We start from the raw sequence: 7,222 nt of genomic DNA, 5'->3' as shown, positions 1-7,222 counted from the left end.
ATGTCGGTTTCTCTACCTTTGCCCTGCTCCGTTCTCGTTGTTCTTCCGAGTTGTGTGGATCTTTTTGGCTCCACACTGTCCCAGGGAGCTTCACGGACCTCTCCCTGCGGTTCCCTGCTGTTCCTCTTTGCTGCTTCTGTAGCGTTCTATCCTTCTCTCACTGGACGCTCCCTCACAGCGTCGGCCATCTTAAAGCTCTCCCGTCATTCAAGTTTTTGAAATTCATGAATATCCAATAGTAAGTATCGAATAGTAAGTATATTGAAATTCATGAATATCTGATAGTAAGTGTAGTATTATCACACAAAATCTCTGTGACTTACTGTGAGTTTGTCCAAAAGTCACATTTCAGAGAAAAAAATTGGTTTTTGTTGTGACTGGTATAACGAAGACTTATGGATATATGAGAAGGCAATGTAGCTGATATTTTTGAGAAATGATTTTTACATTGAAAAATATATTCCAGAAATTAAAAATTTAGAAGACATTTTTGATGAAATTCTGATTGGCTTTTTGTTCTAGAAAGTATGTCTTTTGATCTTTCCTATGCATCGAATCTTTTGACTCTTAATGTTCAATTTTATAATTACCCAGCTAATGTTTCAACAAGGGCTAGGAATCACTTCATCACTGTATGCAGTATTTAACTAATAGCATTGTCATAGGTGCTCGATAAATTCATATTTAATCTTCAGTTTCTACAATATTTTAAAATCATCATTTCTCCTGGGGATAACATTCAGTTTATTAATGGTATAGAAGCACATTTTTTAAAAGCCTACAAATGAACAGATATTTCAAAACAAACAAAAAAAGATAAAATTAAAAAATATAAAAATGAATTCAAATATGAGTTGATATTGGCACAAAAAAATTACATCCATGCATACATTTCTTTGGTATGCATTTTCATGAAATTTTTCTGAGATCTCTGAATAATATGTTTATATTAACAGACAATCTCATAAAAAAGTTTATGAAAATACATAATAAAAAATTTATGCATAGATTTAAAGCTTTTGTACCAACATCAGCTCACATTTTTAATCCATTCTTATAGTTTTTACTTTATCTTAAAACATTAATTATGTAGGAACTTGAAATCCCCTTGAGTAATGATGATGGAAACTAAAGGGTGACATTAATTGAGCTGATGTTTTGGAAACAGCTTATTACTATGTGTGCTGTATAAAGTCTCTCAATGCTAAAAGAAAAAACTGAGTTTGTAGTGATTCCTATGCTGTTGGTTAACAAAAAAATTTGGTTATTTCTGGGCATAAATTTCATCCCAATTTTGAATTTTTGCATTTTTTCCTAAAAACAGAGTTTGGCTATATATTGTAATTTAGAAAATTAGACATACAAAAGTGTGGAAAATACTAAAAACTGAATAGGCGGAACAGAAGAGCGGTGTGGACTTCTACTAGATGTGTCTTCTGTCCGTAGGATTTCTTGAGCCTTCTTGCCAATCATTTGGTCTTCCAAGTTGCCAGGATGTTTTTCTGTTGAAGAAAAAAACCAGAAAGATTGTTGTGGTTAATATTCATCTCAGAGTATGGAAGCACCCTGAATCCTGCTTTAAGGACTTTCTCCAAAGATTTCCTCTAAGCAATGAAGGGACTATCAAACCACTGCCAATCATCAGCAGTTTGAGGAGTAGCTGTTAGAACTGTTGCAGGGAAGGTAAAGAAAGAAGTCCTAAAGACTCATGCCAAATGAAGCCTTCAGTGACTGACAGGACAAAGGACAGAGGCCATGGCGGTGAGCATGCCAGGGTCACTCCGGGATCCTCTCTAATAGAAGACTCAGGTCAATCACTGAAACTGAGTGTGGATCAGATGTGGGAGTGGTGTTATTAATCCATTCAAGAAAAAAAAAATCACTAAAGCTTTTTTAGGATAGTTTTAAAGTCTCAGTGTCAAAGAGTGAAAAAATAATTATAAATCCAACCATCATAGCACTCATCATGATGATGTTCATGGGGTTGCAGAACATGTAAGAAAAATACAAGTTGTGAGAAAAAAAATGGATACTTAGTCCTTTCTGATCCCAAAATGAATTCATGTTCAAAATTCACACTACATAGGTTATCTTTGAATTCTGTATTTGTACAAAACACTCACATTATCATATTATAATGCAAAAACACAAGGACACACTGAAGGGATCTGGCAGCTCAGCATGCTCCCCTTCAATGTACAACTATGAGACAATGAATGATAGAATCACTTGAAACAAAATGGTTGTTTTAGTTTTGTTAACTCAATTTTGTCCAAAGAATTTCATTCATTCTTCATGGACAGAAAAAGAAGATGTCAAGCAAACTTTTTTTTTTTTTAATGTAATCATTCTAGAAAAAAAGTAGTTCTTAGTGTGAGGTTAAATGATGTGCATAGCAAATTTTAAAAATAAGGAACAATGCCAACTCGGCTCCTGTCTTCAGTAACTCTGAAGGAAGGGGACAGCAGACATGGGTGGGCCAATGCTACACTCAGGTTGACACCATCTCACACTGTCTAATTGGTCATTGATTACACTTGAGCTTCTCTGGTTTGCATGTGTAGCTTAATTCCCTCTGCTAATGAAAAACAAGTCATATTCTTAGTATATTTTCAAGCAACAGTCTTGTATCAACATCTGAGGGCAATAAAAAAAATAATAATTTGACCAAAGTACAATATACCCATGATACTCGTGATGAGGATTTTAAGGAGGTTTCCAATTCACCATGGAAACAAGCTGATGAAAATGCTACAACTGATGAGAAGATGATGAGTTGATACCTTTTGGGCCAAAGTGACTTCCTACTGCATACTTATTCACACATTTTAAATGTTGTATTCAAATGTCACATTGTATCCCCAGAGGCAGAACTACTCCTTGGAAAAGCCAGAGTGAGGACACACACACAAAAAACTAGTGGCTTGTTAACTGCAAATTCAGTGTTCTACTGACAACCAGGATTAGAGAAACATGAGGAGTAACAGGAGTCTTAGTTTAGGTGCCACATGTACAATTCTCTACCAAGACACTGCACCACTTTACAGTTAGAAACGTAACATTTGAAGCAAAGTTAGAAAAACGAAACATGCTGAAAAAGTAATCCTTTGACTGGAACACAGAGAGTATCCAGCAATTATGCTAAACCAGCTTTTTAGTAACACAGAGGGCAGAGGACGGATGACATCTGTGGGATCATACAGAATCAGGCTAGGCTTGTTTGACACTGGGAGCTTTTGGTCGTTCAACATACCTGGCTCTGGCTCAATTCCGGCAGCTACATTACATGATCTGTTGAAGAAAAAACAAAACAAAAATTGTCAAGATACTTGTAGATCACACATCCAACTCCATATCTGAATGCAGTGAAAGAACTTATTCAAAATCCAAGCAGTACCAGTTCCTATTGCAGAGTGATACTTTTCTGATTATTTTCTGAGATTAGTTTATTAAAATATGTATACTAAGAAAAAGGCTCATGGCTTTAATAACTTTTGAGAAAAAATGTTTCTAATTTATTCTTTCATTCTTGAATATCATTGGTATTAATGACTTACATTTACCCCAACAGGAACAAAAGGTAAAGAAAAACCAAATGGTCTGATAACTGGAAAAGTGCCAGTGTCCACTGGTGTTCCATTGAGAGCTCAAGGAACTTGCAGCAGCCTGTTGGTCAGACTCCATGCTTGGGGTCCTGGCTCCAGCCATCGCGACCATGTGGTGAGCTGGGCCCAGGTCTGCCTGGGCTCAAGAGGCTTCTCCCTTCCTGGTGAGTATGCTGGGAGGGCATCTCTTGGGAGCAAGGCAGGCCCCGGCTCAGGATAGAAGAGCATGCAGGCAAAATGACTCTGTTTAGGGGCCTCATGGACAATCCTCCCGAGATGAAGCGCAGGCCTGGTTTCCTCTCTTAGTGGATGATGATTGTACAATCAGTGTTCTTGAACAATGGGTGGTAACCCAATGGGTATTTATTTATTCTGTTGCAGGAAAATGAAACTTTATTTAAAATTTTTACAGAAATAGATTCATCTAAGTATTGGACAGCGGTAAAATAAAATTTTCTGAATCCCAGCATTATGCACTGATACTGAGGATTTTCATCAGATTTGAGATCTCAGGCCAAAAAGTTAAGGGTAGTACACATTACGATAGGTAGATTTAAAGTTTTTCTTTAACAAAAGTATGTTTGTATTCTGGATTCCTTCTAAAAATGTTTTATTTTTATCTTTGAACACCGTTTGTGCCGAAAGAATTGGGGTTACACTACAACAACACAGAAGGATAAAGACAGATAAGCTGAATGGATCTGGTCATTTGGAGTGTGTCCAAGACAACGATTGAATAGCCTGCAGCAAAATGGTTCCGTTCCACTGGAGTGTGTGTTCCTACGGAATCCCATCCACTGGTGATGGACAAAGATTTTCAGCAACGCTTGTAAAAACGTATGCAAGCATTTGAGAACAAGTAGTCCCTAATATGAGGTCAAAGGAAGTGACTGAGAAGTAAACTCCTAAAGAACATGCCAACTGCACTCTTCTGGAGGTCAGAGCACACTAGACACGGATGCGCCCATGCCCAGGTCAGGCGTCAGCTCCCACTCAAAAGCTTTTGTCAGCCATTCTATGTGACACTGATCTTGATGGCAGTGTTGGTATTATTTCTCCTGCTACAGCAAAGCCTGGAGATTTCTCAGTATAGCTGAAGACAATATACTAATTTCAACCTTGAGTGGCAGTGAAAAAAAACCATCAAAACCCGATAAACACTCATGTGGCTTCTGAGACACTACAGGGGTAAGTTTTCACAGTTACTGCTTGATGAGAACTTGATGCCTAGCCTGAATACTTTTTGGAGAGAAAAAAGCCTGTATGCTACATTTATTTTTAGATTTTACATTTTTGTCAATGATAACATTTTTGTACTTGGTATCACAACCCACTTTGATAAAGCAAAAGACAAGGGACACAAATCAAGTGGCAAAGAAGCTGACAGTGCTGTTAGTGCTCCATAACAAATGACAGGGAAAGAGTAAACCCCAGCACGATCTCAGTTTGGGTGCCTCCTGGCTGATTCTCCCCTGGAGAACCCTCTCCCCAAATGAAGCTAGAGAACTCAAACATGCAAGTTTTGATGGAGTTGCCTTTTGAGTTACATTAAAGCAAGCTCAAGGAAAAGGAAAGGAAATGCTAAGGAAGCATGCTGACTCAACTCTGTAGTGACTAAGAGATCAAGGGACAGAAGTCACCAATTGGCATTGAAATAATGTGTTCAGTCAACATACCTGACAAGACATCAGACTCCATCCTGACAGAACATTGCCTGTTGAAAATGGGAGATAAAAGAATTCTTAGTGTTTTCAAATATCATTTAACCAACTGAATCCTGGAACACAATATTTTGCACCACCGACTTATTCTCACATTGTGGGTGTTTATGAGACTGCCAACATACGACACACTTTATGAAAATTTATCCACGATAACACAGTTCATAATTTTGAAAATCTCAAATCTCTTTTTCAGAAAAAAAGACCCAAATCCACATTCTGGAACAACATCACAAATATTCATACACTCAGACTTCACAGTCTCCTATGGAGAGACTGATGACATTTCCAAAGCTCCATGATGAAAAGTCTTTTCAAAGCATTCTGAGAGTTTGACAGGGAGATGTCAACCAGTTTGGGGCCACAACACTCATATACAAATAATTTGTGGAGATGGAATTTATTACTGGTATTGCTTTGTGTTTTAAGAACTGCCCCTGACAGTTTCACAAAGAAAAGTAATAGAGGAAATTAGGGGACCTGGGAGGCAGATGAGTGTCCACTCCATGCTGTGGTGGATCAAGGATAGAACAGGTGACTGCTGTCTTGGTTTCCAGGACACAAAACCAAGTCTCCATCCAGAAATTGGTCTATCCTGCACAAAACCAGGGAATTAACCCAGGTGAGGAAGGCTGACAGGTCCCATGCCACTGTGAAACTGTCTCTCTACCACCTTAGGAAAGTGGTTGCCTCTATGGGTACGCCTCTAAAGCAATTGTCTTCAAGGAACTCTACCTGCCTCAGATAGAGACCAAATGAATCAAGTGAAGTTGGGAAATACAAATGTAAACATTTGTGAAAAAGCAGCCACTTTATGTTCTGCTAAAATATTGATAAAGGACAGAAAAGGAAATCCTAGGAAATGAAAGGAGAGCACAGCCTATGCTGGGAGTGCACAAGTCAGAACAACAGATCTGCCCCCTTTTCACTCAGGTCTGCGGCAGTTTCTTTTCAGCCATGATTCTCTGCACTGTGTCACACTACCATTCAAGTGCCAAGACTCTGGTGAACAAAGACCAAACATATTTCGGAGTATGTTCTAGCAACACTCCCTTCTCAGCAGCAGATGGCTGGCAAAGATGGTATCCTGAATTCAAATAAGATACATGTTTATAGCAGATTTACATGATTTTGGATTCATCACAAACAGTTCATAGCAACATATATCATTGGAAAATGATTCACGGATTTAGTATACTTAAGACAAAGAAAGATCTATTTTAAATTCTCACATGCTTCCCTACTGTCCCTGATGTCATTTTTGTGGGAAAACAATGCAATTTCCGTTTACAAAAACCATAATCACAAGGATGAGTAAAGTTACAGAATCTGTTATCATGGACCATGCACCTGCATTGTCTCTGAGGGAAGCAGTACCACTGGCTCAGCTCAGGGACCACAGTGCCAGTTGTACATCAATGGACTATGCACCCTAAAGTATCTGCAACCATGCTGCATGGGAGGAAGACACCTAGACTGAATTGCACCTGAGGAAATGTGCCCATGCACCTTCTTTCTGAGCACATTCCAAGGGGCACATGGGTAACACCCATGACCTTGGCAGAGTTGGCACATCCAATAGCCATTGGTGGAACTCAGGCCATACTTCAGAAAAAAGGAACCCTTTGAGGTAAGGTCACGAAATGGTAGTGAACATGAAAGGGAATTCTCAGAGAGATTGCTTTGGGCACCCTTCAGTCATTCACTGGGCAGTAGACAGGACAGGATGATATAAGTGCCCCCAACAAGCTTGTGCTTGGCACCACTTCCCCTGGGGTGCCCTAGCTCTTTTTCCATACCTGGATCTGTGCTCATTCCCAGCTGAGTGTTGGAGTTAAATTCTGAAGGAAAAAGAAAACAATAATTCACCTGAGTGCATCTGCGTACAACAGCAAC

At 38.8% G+C, this 7,222-nt stretch overlaps 1 long non-coding RNA gene across 1 annotated transcript; it reads right to left on the bottom strand.

The window, feature by feature from the left end:
* Positions 1–1,300: 1,300 nt before the first annotated feature.
* Positions 1,301–7,222, bottom strand: LOC121146861. Its single transcript, XR_005882262.1, has 4 exons — positions 7,126–7,222; positions 5,282–5,319; positions 3,254–3,291; positions 1,301–1,502 (listed from the first exon to the last, which is right to left on the bottom strand). It is a non-coding gene; the product is annotated as an uncharacterized LOC121146861 (long non-coding RNA).

The sequence above is a fragment of the Ochotona curzoniae genome, unplaced genomic scaffold (assembly GCF_017591425.1).
Source record: "Ochotona curzoniae isolate NIBS_2020 unplaced genomic scaffold, NIBS_Ocur_1.0 contig_1346, whole genome shotgun sequence".
Taxonomy (NCBI): Eukaryota; Metazoa; Chordata; class Mammalia; order Lagomorpha; family Ochotonidae; genus Ochotona; species Ochotona curzoniae.
The sequence above is the reverse complement of the archived record's forward strand: the minus strand, read 5'-3'. Positions and strand labels throughout refer to the sequence as shown.